The following is a 19597-nucleotide window of genomic DNA, read 5'->3' as shown; positions in this document are numbered from 1 at the left end:
TTCATGACATCTAGTCTTACAAATTTCAAAACTCCGTCATTTCTCTCCCCACATCCACCACTGCTGGCGGCTCACCTCCAACAGCGCAACGCTACGCGCTGTTCACATCCAGCTGCCACTGCCTAACACTACAATGGCAGACAACAATGCAAACTAGCCACATACTGCACACAGCACAGCCAGTGATTTTCATACAGAGCGCTACGTAACGTTGCCAATAAGAAAACCTAAGCAGCCTACTTACATAGCCCCCATAATCCCCACAAAAAATTTTACAAATTGTTTTGGGCACTGGCCAATACAGATTTGAAAAAATTTTTCATAATTATAGTAAGAAAGATATCAAATGCACACACTTATTAATACAATGTTGGTCAACAGCTAAAATTTTCTCACAGTCCATAAAGACAGTCCTGATCATGCATCACAGTAAAACTGCCGTTTCTTTTCTCAAAGTCTGAGTAGTAAAAGACAATGCTCACGGAAGTAGTGGATTTCCATGCAGTCTTGAAGAAGTAGTGTTGTCCTTCCAACGGAAAGACAATGCTGACTCTTGACATGCTGACAGGTAATGGGCCACAACAGAGTAAACCCACAGCAGAGTCATTCGAAGTTTTGAAGAATATTGGTAGGTAGGTCATCACAGAGCAGACCACTGTAGTCCTGGTAGAGATTACGGTATTGGTGGGCCATCAAAGATGCAGTTCCACTGTAGTCCATGTAGAGATAATGGTATTGGTGGATCATCAAAGGTGCAGACCCACTGTAGTCCTTATAGAGACGGCCAGCAGCCATCTGTTGCGACTGTGCAGGTGCACAATCACCATCGAAGAGTCTTGCGGAGAATATAGCAAGTCCATAAACCACCACTTGTGCACGCACAAAGTTTTTGGAATTGTCCTTAGAACCAGCAATGCTGTTATCCAGTCCCTTGCTGAATTAGTAACACACATGCAAAAACTAACAGTCTCAACTTCTCACATATTGTGCATTACTATGACCAACAGAAATGTGTGCAGTGAAATGAGTGCTTACAAGTTACTTAATTTGATGAACTAGTGTCAATTACAATATTATAACATGAGAATACAATTACAAAGGTACAAAATACATCATTAAAAACATAACAATACAGATAACATTTGTAGTAATACAGGCTTTACAAAAGAATAGAAATAACATATACATCAGTGTTACAGGAATTATGACATGAGTACATACATAAAAGATCAGAATAACTTTCAAAACATCAACTTCACACATGAGCATTAAAACAAAACAGAATAAATAATGTCTAAACATCTTTACAAAGTAAGTAACATAGTATTAGAAAAATTCTACAACATAGCTCTCATCAGCTAAACACATAAAGACAGGAAAAACACAAATACACACGGGTACACAAACATGTAGAGGGATGACACAAAAGGAAAGGACAGGGTTTGTTTTCAGTGTAACATTTGTTACTGCAGTCCAACCCAAAACTTCATTCCATAGATCTTTCGTCTTATTTCAACCTTTGTTTCCACCAAAAAAAAATCCTATCCAAGCATGCTTTCTGTATTTTTCTCGTATAATCTCTCAGTGCATTTCTTCAAATTCATCGCAACTCATTCTCTTATAGGCTACCCCCTCTTAAGCTAACTTAAATCTACTGAGCTCAGATGCTAAACTAAGGGACGAGGTAATGCAGCAGCACAAAACAATTAACACAAACATCAATGACAAAAAATTTAAATAGGCAAAGCAATTGCAATATTACACCTAATATAAGGCACTGTGCAGCAAACAAGAAAAATAAATCAGTAGTAAACTGGCTTAGCAGAGTAACACAAAGTCAAATTCAGTAACACTATGCCTGGCAAACAGCAGCAGCAAATGAAATAACTTATATCTAAACATGACATAGCTCAAGCAGAAAAAATATTACAGTAAAAATGGCCATGTTTAATACCTATGTCACATCTTAATACTAGAGTGATGCATCACAATTTATTCTACAAAAGAAATTACCAAGTACTTGAAAAGAAAATTCTGTATGCAATTCCTGTGAAATGTTTTTGTGCTCCTTCGTTTTTTTTAAGTATATCCTACAGTTATTTTTTACTGGATCTGTAGGCATAAAATATTTATATTAGCACATCTATAAAATTTTATTTTAACCAATACTGCAGTGCAGCTAGGAACTAGATATTAAAGAAAATGAACAAATATGTACTAAGGAAGGCATGAAACATCATTAATTAGCCATATGGCATTTCATAAGGTAGTAAAAAAATCTCTCAATTCTCGAGAAAGACGCTTGTCATAATCAGGTGTGCAGATGTAAGTATCTTTCCAAGTAATGAGCGTGTCGTATTTGCGGTGCTTTCTACAAAGGAATGTCAATAGCGAGGATAATGGCCTCCCTTTTTTTTTCTTTTCTACCTGTGCCTCTGAAAAGGCACGCACTAATGGCTTTTTCTCCAGGCGTCTGACACAGCTGGGTGCCCACGACGCATTACGTGCAGGTGGTCACTTAACTTTCTTACGGAAATATTTATGACAGCAGTTTCCATTACAGTGACAGTCTCATATACAAAATTTCACGGGTCGAGAATTTGCATTGCAAATGTGTAGAAACAAAATCTTATGAATATAACAGTGTCCAAAAAATTTTCGCCGGCATTGTGATACGATCACGCATTTACACACATTTCATAACTCTAAAAGTACGATTCTTGGTTTCCAACATCCTTTTTCACAAACCAGAGTCCCTAACCACTAATCATTACTCCTTACCTTATTACACATATACGTATTCATCGACACTCTTCAATATTTCATCATTATAAATATGTAGCATAATCAAATAACTCATATAGCCTCAGCCTATTAATCATAAACATACCTCAGCAGCATAATACACATCGTCGTCGTAATAATAACATCATAACACTGCAGTCAAATCTCAAAATCGTCGTAGCTTCCTCCAATAATTAAAAAAAATTCTCTGCTCATGTCAAAAGTGTCATCTGCCTCAAACGTTCTTTAAAAATCATGATTCCATACCAAATATATCATTCAAAGCTCTCATAGTATCACAATGGTTGCAAAAAATATATGAACAGTTCACAAAGTACAGACAAAAACAATTTCATAAGTGCGAAGTTACCCAACTGTGTAATTGCGTAAACATGTGTCACTGATGTAGTAAAAAAATGTTTATCTCGCAGTTAAATGATCAGATAGCTGTGTAATTTGTGTGTTAGAGGAATATGGTACCGATGTGTAAAGTTGTATAAGCAAATACCATATTAGCTAGGGCTCCTTCTGCTTGCCAAACACATGGTACACAAAGTAGGCATGTACCCCCCTGAGGATTAATGTAATTATACCTTCAGGTGTTACAGATTACAACAATGGAATGAAATGTATTACGGAAAACCTTTGTATCATTGTACTTCAAATATCTTTAAAAATAAATGATTTAAGTACAAAATTAATCACTCAAATACGTGTCCTGTAGCGCTAAATGTGCATCTTGCTGTAAGATAATCTCTGTGGAAGTGTCGTAGTTATTGTCCTCCGAAAGCTAAGTTCTGCAGAAGTCAATGTACTTACCTCATGATAAACAAAAGTGAAATGCTTTGCGTATAGATATCTTAGTTATTACGCTTATTGCCGTGATGAAGAAAGTACTGTACTGTAACATAGTGTTGTGCTACTGAAGAGGCAGTCTCATTGTAGTTATAGCACAAAAGTTACTACTAAAACATGTTTTACTTTCCAGAATAATACAGAAAAACTGTGCAGATATAAAACAGAAACACTGAAAAAGCAACATTGTAAATTGTCACTCATTAGTAGCATCGTGATAAAATCGTGTAGCTGTCACATAAACTAACCAATGTGTCATCTGGTATCTCACAGAAAGTACTTTAAATCCAGAATGTATTTTCAAGTAAACCAAAATATTGCATTAAAATCTCATTAGCAGTACTGGTAAATGTTCTAAGTATGTGAGCCTTATGGTCGTTACATAATCGTGCAACTAACAAGCAAGAATGTACAAATAACAACATTGTGTCATCTGTTCACTATAACAATGCATTCGTAATTACTGTTTAAATAAGTTCTCTTGGATCTTGACTGGATATTTAACTTCAAACATTGTTGCATGTTAACAGTTTCTAAAGCATACTAGTAACGTGAAGTGAAACGTTTTATGGCAAAGACTAAGTTAAAAAGCACATTATCTTTCAATAAACGGTTTTACATGTGAAATGTGGTGTAAACCTTTACTCTTCCTAGTACGCAGAGTTTCAACTTCAAAGCAATTATCATGTTGTATACGTCGGTAAGGAATGCTAAAATTTTTTTCAAGGTTAGCGTGTATGCTATTTTTCCCTGAGCCAGCCGGCGCAGGTGGCTGCCTGCGGTGCGAGTCATTGTCTGCTATCTCTTGTTGGCGCGCGTCGTTATTGGGATTAGGAGACCTAACTTCCACAAATTCACGTTGTTGAGAGTTCCCTGCTCTGTTTGAATCCTGCCAGTTCTGATGCAATTCAGGTCTGTCGTTACGATCATATCGTCTGTCGTCATGTCGGTAGATTCCATAGTTTCTTTCTTGTCGGCCACGTGGTGGAGAATTTCTCCCTGAATCGTAACTGCGCGCTGGATCGTTGCATCTGAAGTTATTCTGTCTCCCTTGATAATAATTATTTTGGTTCCCATATTGTCTGTTTCTCTGATTGTCTCTGTGATAGTCATTACCGCGGAGAGATGATCTTTCCCTGTAATTATTACTACTTTGCCAACGGTTGTCATACGGGTGGTGTCTGTTTTCGTCACGATTTGTGTTGTGAGAACAGCCTTGTCGCATCCAGTTATTATTTCTTTCATCGCGGAATTGTGACGGATGTGACCTGTAATTGTTGTGCTTCTGTTTTCGCGTTCCGCGATTGTCAGTGTCAATTTTCAGTTCTTGTAACAGTCCCTGAAAAGCTTCAATGTCGTCTTTGCAACGTCCTGCTAAAATAATATGTCGTAAATGTTCAGGCAGTTTGATTAAGCAAATGCGAATGAGTTCTGAGGGGCTGTATGGGTTTGACAGGTACTGATTCTTGTGCAACATGTCTTCAAAATATTTCACAAGACTGGAAAATTCAGATTGTTCGAAATGTTTCATCATCATGATGCTATGTTTTACTCGGTCTTGTGTAGCTTGAGACCAATATGCTGAGAGGAAGGCATGATAAAAATCTCCTTCACTGTGAATGACCGATCGCATTCTTACAGCTGGTTCATTCTCCAAATAGCCACACATAAATTCTAATCTGTGCGCTAATGACCAGTTGGGAGGAAAACAATGGGAGAATCGATGGAGCCACGCTTGTGGATGAATGTCGTTGCCAGAATTCTTAAATGTTTTAAATTTACGTGTAGTAATGAAAAGCTTATAGTCAAAATCATCATGTCGGCGAGTCGCATATCGATCATTGTTACGTCGTGTTGGCGGTTCCATCTCAAAATTCGGTGCACCTTGCCAATTTCTTTCATAATTTCCGAAATTCCCTGTGTTATTATTTTGTGGCTTTTCCGTATTTCTAAGTTCCTCTTCCCGTGTTGGAGCGCGAGTGTCCTCTGAAATATGAAATTTTTGTATTACTTGTGCCAACTGATCTTGTACTTCCCGGATTTCTCTTTTGTATTGCGTATTAATTTGATTCTGATTTTGTTTGAATTTCTTAATTAGTTCATACTCTTCTGTGTCAGTGATGGCTACAGGTCTTGTGTCATTCAGATCATCATCCACCTATGCAGATAAGTTAGTGAACTGATCCGATAGTTCGGCTACTTTCTCCGATAGTGTACTTATTTCCTTAGTTTGTTTTTCTGAACCAAGTTTCAGAGTGTCCATTTGTGTTGAAATCGTATCTACTGTGTCCTTTAAGTTTTCTTGAGTTTTTGCAAGTTGCGTAACCGAATCGGTAGATGCAACTGAGTCAATTTTAGCTTGCAAGGTGTCGTGATTTTCATGAACAATAGTTTGCAGTTCTTTTATGGCTGCTTCGTGATTCTGTAATGCATTTTCATGCCGCGAAAAAATAGGTTGGAAATGCTCACAAATTTGTGTTTTTACGTCATTACAGACCCTTTGACATTTCGATTCAATGTTATGTAACTCAGTAGTTAAATCTTCACGTGTTTGTTCAAGTGTGGTGTCTAACTTCCGAAGATTTTGTTCCATTGTGTCTAACTGTTGCTGTGTTTGTCTCTGATTTTGTTCCATTGTGTCTAACTTTCGAAGATTTTGTTCCATTGTGTCTAACTATTGAAGCTTTTGCTGTGTTTGTCCCATTTGTTGTATTAATTGTAATAACAATGCACTGGTGTCTGAAACATGTTCCTCAGTGCTTTTCGACAGTGAATTTGCACCGGCAACATTCACATTTTGACAAGCAGAAAATGTGTCTTGACTTGTTTGAGAAAACGGTGAGGACCCAAAACCTGAATCTACAGTGTTTGCGAGATTGTGTCCTGTCATTTCGGATTCCTGAGGCGAGCTGTTGCAGACCGATCGATCGATAATGCTTCCCTGTTCACTAATTGTTTCACTGCCTACGCCATTGTTTGCCACCCGCTCCATTTCCCTATGCACAATTACCAAATTACTATGTTGAACATTAGTTAATTCATTACACGGTGGCGCTAACACTCTGCTTTCGTCTTCACTGTCATTTCTCAGTTTACTTTGGAGCCTAGTATTACGTTTTTCACACGCCATTATTGTCACAATATTTCACTCGACAACACAGAAAAACACAATTTGAAGTGCAAAAATAAGAGAACACATTAACATAGCACTGAAAATAATATCTAGTTAATTGCAAGCGTAGCTGCGAAATACTTGGTGCAAATCTACATGCATCCCACAACAACAATGAAAGACTGCAACTACAAAGGAGATTCTCTCTACAATTACACGCTAGCAATAAACAAAATCTACACTAATTACACAAACTACAAGAAAAAATCAGAAGATTCCAGTGAGGTATCCTCGGCTAAGTGTCGACATATGAAACGTCCCCTTTGAACAATTATGCAAGACTGAGCTTAAACTGACACACAATATTTTTAGCGCAACGCAATCTGACTTTCAGAAATCCCTACAAAAGAATGGCCCTGACTAACATTAACCTATGCGTTTCACAAATCGCTTACCTCACAAAAATCTTGGTTACTCGAACTACTGCAATACAGCGAGCGCCACTACTGCCAGCTAAATAGAAGATTCAAACTACTGAAGGCACTAACTACTGATAGGCATAGTTAGCAAATGAAAGATTTTGATAGAGAACAAACAATGTATTTACATTAATAGTGTTGAAAAATCATAACATACATAGCAGTTCATGACATCTAGTCTTACAAATTTCAAAACTCCGTCATTTCTCTCCCAACATCCACCACTGCTGGCGGCTCACCTCCAACAGCGCAACGCTACGCGCTGTTCACATCCAGCTGCCGCTGCCAAACACTACAATGGCAGACAACAATGCAAACTAGCCACAGACTGGACACAGCACAGCCAGTGATTTTCATACAGAGCGCTACGTAACGTTGCCAATAAGAAAACCTAAGCAGCCTACTTACATACTGTACAAAAAGCGCTCCATATAGCGCCATTACAGTATTTTGTTAATTGCCTCATTGTGGATTTGGATTTCGATTGGGATACAACTGATACTCTCTGTTTATAGCAATGCATCAGTTGTGGAATTCATCGGCTTGCACCTTGCTGGCTGAACTGATGCATCGCTTTCTCCCATCTTGTGCCGTTTGTCAGCGTGTTCCGCACCAGTCTGAACTTTGCTCCGAGCAGTGCGTAGTGGGACTCAGATATCGTGCGCGTAGAGAACTATTTGTCGGAGATTTCAGAATGTGTATCAGTCTTCATTACATCACAATGTACATCCGTCTCTGTGAAATGCACGGCAGAGAATACCTCCCCGTTGTGGGGTTTCTTCCCATTCGATTCACGTATGGAGCGGTCTCTGTGAGCTGTAATTACTCAAATATTTCCTTCATGTTCCCTACCGAAGCTATTCCTAGATTACAACATAATACTGGATCTTGGAATTTTGTAAGTAGGCTTTCGCACGATAATTGACGCTTGCATCTACAAGCGTCCACCAGTTCTGGTTTTTCAGCATATCGGTGATGCACTGCCGTGAATCAAACAAACTTGTGGCCGCTCGTGCTGTACTAGTTTGATTACGTTCAATATTCCCTGACAGTCGTATCTGACCCCCCATCCCATGCAGATCCGCCCAGGTTTTTATTCGGTATCAGTGTGCTACGTCAGTGTTGTGTTTCGGAGCCATTCTACAGTGTCATCTAGTGATGTGCGTTTTAATTGTGTGCTCGTCCTGTTTATCGTCCATGACAGTTTCTTGCTACACCGCCCGTCATGTGGCTTTTTTTACTTCTTCTACGGACTTTTATGCTCCGGAAGTACTTTGCCTGGTGCCTTTTAATGCAGTGTGTGTGTTTTTTTTGTCTAACATACTTTTTTAGATTTTTATCTCCGATTTACAGTCACCACTTTGTACGTCTTCTTTGCTCCTGTTCCGTCTTTTTTATTTCTATATTCCTCCATATTATCTCCTTTAGATTATTTTTAAATGTCTTCCTCTCTATTTATATCTCTTGGCTGAAGAGCAGCGCTTATGCTGCTGCCAGCCCGCGCCTGTTGGGGAATGGAAATGACAATAAAGGAAAAAAAAGAAAAAAAATCGTATCTGGTTTGGGTCCGACGAATTATGTGATAGAACGCACGAGTCTTTTGTGAACAATCTGTTTTAGACTAACTACATTTTACCAGCTTTCAGTCAATGGCGCGAAGTATGCCGTCTACTTTACCAACGATTGAGCCCGGGTTAAATCAGCTCTTTCCGCGTCACTGCTCCTTCCCCACCAAGAACAAATTTGGAAATTTGTGGTAAGGTCTGATGGGACTAAACTGCGGAGGTCATCGGTCCCTAAGCTTACACACTACTTAATCTAACTTAAACTAACTTACGCTAAGGAAAACAAAAACGCCCACGCCCGAGGGAGGACTCGAATCTCCGACAGGGGGAGCCGCTCGAGCAGTGACAAGGTGCCATTAGACCGCGCCGCGCGGCTACCCTGCGCGGCCAATAAAGTTATATTTTCAGATTAGAGTAAGTGTAACATATTCGAATCGGATGACAAGCGAATAGCATGGCGCAAGAAAAACACGGAGATGCTGCCGCAGAACCTCGTAGTTGGGATTCCCTGATTCCCTGACGCTGTGGTGGTGAGCGAATGATGCAGGTGTTGGAAAACAACATTTTATGGAGGGTACGCTGGATCACAAAATGTGTAAAATCCCAACGCCAAGGAAATTTATCTTTCAACACGACAATAGCCGAAGTATCCGGCTGAAAACACGAGGATGTGACTCCTGTACAATACGCCGAAAGAATTCAACACTTCGCTCAGAGAACACCTTTGGAAAGTGCTGGAAGAGAACATCAGCAAAAAACAAATTTCTAGCAAGAAAGACATAAAAGAAGCTCTTCAAGAAGAATGGAACAAAATTCCATCATCTGTGAGAGCAAACTTAGCTCTAAGCCCAGACGACTGCAAGCGATAATAATCGCAAAAGGAAACTCCACTAAACATTAATTTTTGTGATTTAAATAATGTTTTCAAGCTCTACATGTCAAAAAACATGCGTGGACTAATAGTTTATGAAGAAGTTTTTATATGAAATTTTTATCTTGTTGAACTCGTTATTCAGTAAAATTATTTACTGAGGTACTTTCCATAGGACTGGGCCTTCAGATTTCGTGTTAGCTTCTTTTCGCATGCCATAGACTTAAATTTTAGGGTTCCGTACCTTAGTCGGTAAAAATGGAACCCTTAAAGGATGACTTTGTTGTCCATCCGCCTGTCTTTCTGTGTGTCCGATTGTTCAAAACCCTTTCTCTCAGGAGCAGTTACACGTATTAAGTTGAAATCTACGTCTCATATTAAGTTCTATGGTCTCTTGGCGATGTAAAAAAGAAAGTGAAGCTTCTAAGTAAAAGCAATTAAAAGATGCGGCCATTTATGCTACATGGTTTGATATTCGCAAATTCACTCATCGAAATCTACTTCCCGTTGACCTAGAAGCATGAAATTCGGCAACAAGGAAGGTGTCACCGTACAACCAAAGAGAAAAATATGAAAATTGTTAATTTGGTATTCTATCGCACGAAAAACTATTTTTTCGTATATTACCTCACTGTTTGTCCGTTCGTCTGTCAAGACCCCTTTTTCTCAGGAACGGTTGACGGTATCAAGTTGAAATTTATGTTACATACTAAGATCTACGGCCACTTGGTGGTGTAGTGAATGTAAGCTTCTAAGTCGATACAATCAAAAGATATGCCCAATTATGTCACATAATTTGACACTCGCAAACTCACTCATCAAAACCTGAAGGGTCCTTCCTGTTGGTCTAGAATCATGAAATTTGGCAAGAATAAAGGTTTCGCAATACAAGTAAAGGGCAAAATCCGAAAATATTAATTTGTAATTACTTCACACGAAAAAATATTTCTTTTGTCATTTGTTATCCGACTTCAAATATGACATTAAAACATTCTCGAAAGTCTTGGAATCCCTAGGACCGACATCTTCCCAGTATCAATGTCGATAGCAGAGAAAAATCGTCGATAGCCTGGATTCCCAGAATGGATGATCTGTCTACATATGTAATTAAGTTTGTACGGAGCTCTCAGTCAAAGAGTCCTGCTTACACCTGTCCACCGTTTTAAAAAATATGCAGCTAGGCGAATACTTTTTGGACTCACTGTACGTGAAAAAAGAAATATCTGAGAATATCAACCTGCTTACGTCACATGCTTGAAGATCCAGCTTCCGACGTTTCAGAGGAACGATCTGCCGAAGATGAGGGAGCGAGAAACAAAGGCAGCCAGAGGCTATAAATATCCTTCGATTGAAGAGAAACAAAAGACTGACGCTTCGATGGGGCCGCCTATACACGCTACCCGCCGCCTTCCTGCTGTCTGCAGCTGCAAAGAGCAGCCCAATCATAGGATCCTACCGCAACATCTCTGCAATTTCTCGCTCATGTGGGTGCACGACGGGGTAAGCAGCTGCCGAGAAGCTATTTATCTGAAATTAGATGCTCGTAAGTTCCTACGACTTAATATAACTGATCGGCTACGTTTGTGCTATGTCATCTTTTGTGTTTGTAACTAAACGCAGTGACGGAAAAAAATCACAGCGCCAAGAAAGAGTTGTGCACCATAAACGAAAGTTTGGTAGATGTGTTTCTAAACCTAAAATGGTGATGTCTATTCAAATTTCGCGCCAGTCGCATTAGAGCGGCGCTAATAGCACCGCTATGAGGATGCAAATTAGATTTGCCTTAAACACTCGCTGCAACGGCCGTTAGCGTTAGTTACCTTGAGACAACAAAGACGCCAATATCAACACCTCAGTGAATTTAAATTGGGTCGTGCAATAGGGATACAAGAAGTACGAGAAGTTGGATGTTCGTTCTACGGTAATGCAGAAAGACTAGGCAGGAATGTAGCCATTGGACACGATTAGAATTATATTAATACCTTCAGCTGATGACGGGCCTTGATATACTGTATATCAACGGGGAGAGGTGAAAATGTGTGCCCCGACTGGGACTGGAACCCGGGATCTCCTGCTTACATGGCAGACGCTCTATTCATCTGAGCCACCAAGGGCACAGAAGATAATGCGACTACAAGGACTATCCCGAGAGACACACATTCCCACCATGTATGTCCACGCACTATATTCGTAGTGTCCCACCCCGACACACTCATTACTCGTGGAGGACATTACCAAGTCCCGTAAGAGTTTGGGGAATATGTGTGCATCGGCACAGAAGAAGGTCATGGCCGGTATTTGCCAGAACTATAGACTTATATGGGTATGGTGTCTGTTCTTTCGGACATTTCCGAAAGAACAGACGCCATACCCATGTAAGTCTATTGTACATGAATGTTGGCGGCGTGGTCACGAGAATATACGGTCGCAAGAAGATCAGGCTTCAGACGGTCACGTGACACTACTAAGAAAGAAGACCATAATGTTCGTCGTATGGATCTGGCGCATTGCACTGCATCTGCAGTAGCAATTTGAGCAGCAGTTGGCACGACAGTGACACAACCAACTGTTACAAATTGGTGATGTCAAGGACAGCTCCACGCCAGACGGCCTGCAGCGTGCATTCCACTGACCCCAAATCACCGCCATTTGCGACTTCAGTGGTGTCAAGCGAGAGCTCATTGGAGGGCAGAGTGGAAGTATGTTGTGTTTTTTTGATGAAAGCTGGTTCTGCCTCGGTGTCAGTGATGGTCCTGTTTCGTCTAGAAGGAGGCCAGTTGAGGATCTGAAACCAACCAGTCTGCACGATAGACGCACTGGACCTACATCCAGAGTTACGATCTTTGGTGGGGTTTAGCTTGACAGCAGGAGCACTTTCATGCTTGTGCAAAACTGTACGTCAGTCTCGTAATTGAATAGGCTGTGGTGTTACTTACAGACAGCATTCCAGGGGTGTTTTCAAACAAGATAACGCTCGTCCACATGCCGTTGTTGGCCCCCCAACAGGCTCTGCAAAGTGTCGCCGTGTTGCCTCGGCTAGCTCGATCACCATATCGGTCTCCAGCCGAGCCCATATGGAATGTTTTATCGAACGACAACTCTAGCATCATGCACAGACAGCATTTACCATCAATGCACTGACCGACCACGTGCAACAGATATGGAATTCCTTATAACAAACTGACATCTGGCGCCTGCGCGACACAATGCATGCATGTTTGCACGCTTAAATTCAACATTTTGGCGGTTACACCGATTATCAATGTACCAGCATTTTACGTTTGAAACAGTTTACCTCACACTTATATTAACCTGTGATGTTGCAATGTTAATCTCTTAAATATGTTAGGTAGACAAAGATATTCCCAAAACGGTGTTGCGAATTTTTTCTTGTCAGTGTTGTTCGGGGGGGATACACACTGCAGTACTTTTAAAGGCGAGCGTGGCAAACAAATTTAACCGCGAATACCTAATTTACGTTGAATTCATCGCGGGTACTTGGTGAATCATTACCTTTGCCACTTGTTTCATTCATTATTTATGTCAGGAGTGTAGTGTATATTACTCCATTTTCCACGAGAGCTCAAATGACTGTACGAGTCACTAGTGCGGATCACGGCATAAAACTTAATCCTACCACTACCCATAGAGTTGGACGATCTCTGGATTATGAAGATTTCAAGTATGTAATGAATCTCCGGATTTACTGTTTGGTCATATATTATAAATTTAATGGAGCATACCTTTAGTAAAATATGATTTGGTGCAGCTGTTATCATCCGTTCTCAAATCCTTATGATTGCCTTTGTGTTCCTTGACATAGACTGTTGAGATGTTTGCGACATATCATTCTTCAAAATTTTTCTCTGAGTTACTCAAACGATTCTTTATGTTGCCTTCTTTTTTGGTGCGTGAGGTGGGGATCATTCGTTTCCACTTACACGTTTTTTTTTTCTAAATGACAATTAATAATGATATGATATAGTGTAAGGGACGATTGTGGTCAAAGCCCTTTAAAAAAGATCTACTGGGCTTCCCCAAGCTATAGTAATACTCTACAGGAAAATGAAATGTGGCCGCTTGTAGTACAACCAGTGACCTCTTTCGTGGCTGCAGACCGTAGGCACCACGCTGTGTGATGACACAATGCCACAATGGACATAACTAGCACGTGCCGGCTTCCAGCAGTCAGAGGTGACGTCACTCACACGGCTTCCATTTCTACAACACATCCCACTTCTGTCCTTGTAACAGGTAGCACCGTTCTAATAGCGCGCTCATAGCACGCACCGGGAACTAACGCGTACCGTTGCTAGTAAATACTGAAGCACGCGATACAATCAGTTAGTTATTTCTGTTGGTGGCCGACTACAAGGCTCTGCTGTAATGGATTGATGCATGTCTGGTGTACGTTGTGGAGACAGAGGAGCGATTTCAGCTACTTTACGGTACCAAATGATCTACCCGTATACTCCCCGATCTGCATACGTTGATTGATGGTGGCTACTTCCTACCGTTATTACAGATTTTCTGGCCTTTTCTAGTAACGTACCGTTCTAAGAACAAATGGCTGGCAGTATGCTTCGCTACGCACCGTAATCTCTCTTACAAGGGGACCGTGCTTACTCGTCATCACCGATTTCCTTTGGATTTACACGGTTTCTGCAGGACAAGGTAGGTAATGAATGTTACAGTAGTGGGAGCTCCAGGTGTTCAGAAAAATATAGCAATTTTAGCGCGGATCGAGCGAGGATGGGCCACAAATGTCATATCAGCATCCAGGCGCCGGTTGGGGCAGCGGGAAGTGTACAGAGCGGTAATCCGATGGTCGTGTGGTCGTGTCCGTATGTGGAAACCCTTTTTTATTTTCAATTTTCGCGTTACTTACACTGAAAATAAATCAAGATAGTTCTCAATATACAGCATTTATTAATATTTTCATAAAAGTCATGAAAAGAAAAGGTAAAGAAGAATTTTGTGCCTAGAATTAAAAAAACCAGTAGATGAGTGCGCAGAAAAATATTGAAATATCGTCATTTCCTAATCAAAATCTGTGGAACTTACAAAAGTATTCTACAAAAAAATTCTGACTGACGTGGTGAAGCCCTGCGTGCAGGAGACCATATTTATTGTTTTAACTGACCCGTGGCGAGGTCAAACAGATCCACAATTATAGGAGGACATTTTTCAAGATGAAGAAGGATTGCCATCGTCTAGTATTAAAGTGATTTCCCCAAAATTAACTCTGCTGGTGCAACACTGTGATGTCTGGTTTTACCGATAGGTAAAAAGTTTGATCTAGAAGCTTCAGAACTGATCTTATCTCACAAAGAGAGAAAAAAAAATGCATCCCGAAGAGACTGCATCAAAATACATTCCATTTTACGTCACCAGCTATCGCTCTCAAGTTGTGCGATGAGAGAGAAACCTTTATGAATGTAAACCAAGTTTGCTTTTTGTATACAGACTTTAAAACAGCCATGTAATTATGCAGACTGAAGCGATCAATGAAAATTCGAAACAACAAATCCGGGGTTCGATTCCACGCAATGGTACAAATATTAATTCATCGCTTAAATCAGCATACATACACAATAAATGTTGAATACTTGAAAAGGTCTTTGAAACCCGTAGTTCCCTTTAACCAGGTGATTATAAAAATGCGGCGTCTATAACATGTGAAAGATGCCGAGTAAATTACTGCTTCCACTATTGTTACGATGAATACCACCCAGCACGAGTAAAGCATCAAGCATAAAATAATAAAAGTAATAATTCTTTATAAAGCCTATCCCAAGAAGTGTGGTCAATGTTTAGGGATATGACAGGAACGCTCATTTGAAGGAAAACTTTCATATGGACGTATGCCCCATTTCGAAGGGTTTAGTAGATTGAACATATTTTGTGTACATTTGTTTTTGAGGTGGTGGCGGAGACGTTTGTGTCTTACCGAACTAAGCTCTTTGACGTGCTAGAAATGTCTTTCTGCCATTAAACTACACAGTTGAACGCGCAGTTTCCCATGTTGTGTTCTGAGTGGAGTAGTGCAACGGATTGAGGGTGCATTAGAGAGAAACATTGGCTAACTGTGTCCAGGTTGTGGCTAAAATGCCACACTAATGAATAAGATGGAGATATGGTGTATGTTTACGACTTCTGCGGTGGTAGTGCTCCTGCTGCTGTCGAAGAATACCGTCAGCATTTTTTGACATGCTGAATTCCGGATGAAAGTGTCTTTACCAGAGTATTCAGCTCATTACGTGAAACAGGTATTCTTCCAGGTTCCCATTTTTCTTCTGAACGTGTAGTTGAACAGTAAATCTTCATTAAAATGGTACAGCTTCTACATCTACGTCTACATTCATACTCCGCAATCCACCATACGGTGCGTGGTGGAGGGTACCTTGTACCACAACTAGCATCTTCTCTCCCTGTTCCATTCCCAAACAGAACGAGGGAAAAATGACTGCCTATATGCCTCTGTACGAGCCCTAATCTCTCTTACCTTATCTTTGTGGTCTTCCCGCGAAATATAAGTTGGCGGCAGTAAAACTGTACTGCAGTCGGCCTCAAATGCTGGTTCTCTAAATTTCCTCAGTAGCGATTCACGAAAAGAACGCCTCCTTTCCTCCAGAGACACCCACCCGAGTTCCTGAAGCATTTCCGTAACCCTCGCGTGATGATCAAACCTACTAATCTAGCAGCCCGCCTCTGAACTGCTTCTATGTCCTCCCTCAATCCGACCTGATAGGGATCCCAAACGCTCGAGCAGTACTCAAGAATAGGTCGTATTAGTGTTTTATAAGCGGTCTCCTTTACAGATGATCCAAATCTTCCAAAAATTCTACCAATGAACAGAAGACGACTATCCGTCTTCCCCACAACTGCCATTACATGCTTGTCCCACTTCATGTCGCTCTGCAATGCTACGCCCAAATATTTAATCGACGTGACTGTGTCAAGCGCTACACTGCTAATGGAGTATTCAAACATTACGGGATTCTTTTTCCTATTCATCTGCATTAATTTACATTTATCTATATTTAGAGTTAGCTGCCATTCTTTACACCAATCACAAATCCTGTCCAAGTTATCTTGTATCCTCCTACAGTCTCCCAACGACGACACCTTCCCGTACTCCACAGCATCATCAGCAAACAGCCGCACATTGCTATCCACCCTATCCAAAAGATCATTTATGTAGATAGAAAACAGCGGACCTACCACACTTCCCTGGGGCACTCCAGATGATAGCCTCACCTCCGATGAACACTTACCATCGAGGACAACGTACTGGGTTCTATTACTTAAGAAGTCTTCGAGCCATTCACATATTTGGGAACCAATCCCATATGCTCGTACCTTAGTCTGCAGTGGGGCACCGAGTCAAACGCTTTCCGGAAGTCAAGGAATATGGCATCCGTCTGATACCCTTCATCCATGGTTCGCAAGATATGTGAAAAAAGGGAGAGTTGCGTTTCGCAGGAGCGATACTTTCTAAAGCCGTGCTGATGCAGGGACAGCAACTTCTCTGTTAACTTTGAGGTCAATGTGTCGAAAATACGTATTTTTCATTTGATACTTCGTATAATTCATGTTTTAATGTTTTCCAACTGCACATGTGTAATCTCGGCAATGTATTGAATAATATATAAAATACGTAACAGTGTACGTTAAATGTGTTCTGTCTTGGAAACCTTGGACTGGGGAAGAATGAGGCAGGAAATCGGTTACACCGTTTCACAGGAATCATCACGGTATTCTCCTTTAGGTAAAACCTAAATCCCGATGGGCGGATCGAGATTTGAACTGCCATCTTTTCGGATAGGAATCCAGTGTCTTTATCAATGCGCCACCTCCCTCAATGTCCTTACCCCATCTAACGCTACTTAACTGAAAAGTACTTATGGCTGCAATTAATAAACGAAGTCTGATACCATGCCACTCATTCCTTATAATAAGGTGTTGCACGTTAGTTCAGGCGGTTGTTGTCTGTACTTTATGATAACAATAAAGTACCTGATAATACTTTATTTCACATAGTTTGATTTCCTCTAGGATTTATTTTACGTAAATCGTTTAAAGACCACAAACGTTGATCGTAATTTTGCGTATAATGGATCGGCTGAGTAATGAAACCATCAACTATGTATTAGTTCTTCAACTCATTATAAACTTAAATGTCAGTGTCGTTCATGTCAAAGTTTCATGTCAAATTTTTCACTGAGAACTGGTGGCCTCCACACTGCTGCTCGTTAGGTATCGAATTAGTCGCAACATTTCGATTCCATACTGTCGCCAGCCTCACCAATCTAACAATTGTGGGCCTGTTGCAACATGGCTAAGCTTTGTGTGATTCACGTGTCAGTTTGTATTGTGTGAAGCGAATATAGATTTGTGTAATAGTGAATTAAGGATAAAGGCAACTTTAGTAACCTGAGTACTCCCTGTACACTTACAAAACATTATCTGAATCCTAAAAGGGATGAAGTAGATAGAGAATATATTACAGCGGAAAAACGCCCCAAAAGATTGACACGACATTACAGAAGATAGAAATATAAGAGTCAGCGGGAAATCGAACATGATACTTGGTTAACTAATGATCCAGGGAATGAATATCATGGAAAATGCAAATAATGTGGAGCTACATTAACAATTGCTTCAGATGGAATAGGACAGGTAAGCGGCAAAATCTTTCCTGCATGTGTTGTGTATATATGCGTTCAAATGGTTCAAATGGCTCTGAGCACTATGGGACTTAACTTCTGAGGTCATCAGTCCCCTAGAACGTAGAACTAGTTAAACCTAACTAACCTAAGGACGTCACACACAGCCATGCCCGAGGCAGGATTCGAACCTGCGACTGTAGACTGCAGCGCCTAGAACCGCTCGGCCACTCCGGACGGCTATATATGCATGTATGTTTTGTTATGGTCATGGTTGTATTGGCGGTTGCTGGTGGGTGAGGTGATTGGTTTATTCTTGTTATTTTCAGGCTAAGCAACATCTGTAAACAATCAGAAATTTAAAAAAAGCTTCTTGACTGTTTGACAAATTTCTGGACTCCGCTTCTGCTTCCACATCAAAAAGTTCATCTTGTCGTTACTGCATCTGAAGTAACCTTAACACATCACACTCTAAAACATAGTTTTTCCTACAACAGTATGGACTGTACAGTAAAACTGAATAAAATTGCTTATATTAATTCAAGCTCAGCTTCTAGTATTTGTCTGATTAGAACCAAAATGAAAGTTGTAGTTACAGAAGTGTTGCGGCCATATGCTGTTCAAAATGCGATAGATATTCTAAATACAGAATATTTTTGTTTTAGTGGTTACGACCTGGTGCTTCGAAAAAGAATACATAAAACTGTTTCCGTTACTGGTACGGCATTTTACAGCCAAAAGCAGCATTTAAGATAAGTTAATTGATGTTTATGAAAGTAGTGATGAGTTTGCTGACGGCACGTTTAAGGAAATTCAAAAGTCAATAAAAATGCATATTATCTTGTCATTATGTATCTGGGCTAAGTGCTAAAACACAAATGCTAATTTTGGGGTTAACCATTCTTTTTTTAACAAATATGAGAGATTTGGTTCCACATTTGACCAAGGGAATTTATCACGCACACATAGTGCTTATCTGCGTAAGTACTGTCAGGAGTCTTTTGTCATATGACATAAAGGCTGCAATCTTGAAATTTTTTTGCTCGTTTTTACCTCTCTGCTGTCAAAAAGAAGAGTTCAAAAAATTTGCAGTGGAGTCTTTCATGAACTGAAATCCAATGTGGGAACGACATTGCTCCCTCTTTTGCCTTCGATGGATACATTAGTACTAAAACGAAAACTTTCAGAAGCTATTTTGTAAGGTTAGGAGAAAATTACCCAATAATTTTGACTCAAGTGAATTTTTATTTTCGTAGCTATAT

Source organism: Schistocerca cancellata, chromosome 1 (assembly GCF_023864275.1).
Source record: "Schistocerca cancellata isolate TAMUIC-IGC-003103 chromosome 1, iqSchCanc2.1, whole genome shotgun sequence".
Lineage (NCBI taxonomy): Eukaryota > Metazoa > Arthropoda > Insecta > Orthoptera > Acrididae > Schistocerca > Schistocerca cancellata.
Note: the sequence above shows the minus strand (reverse complement) of the source record.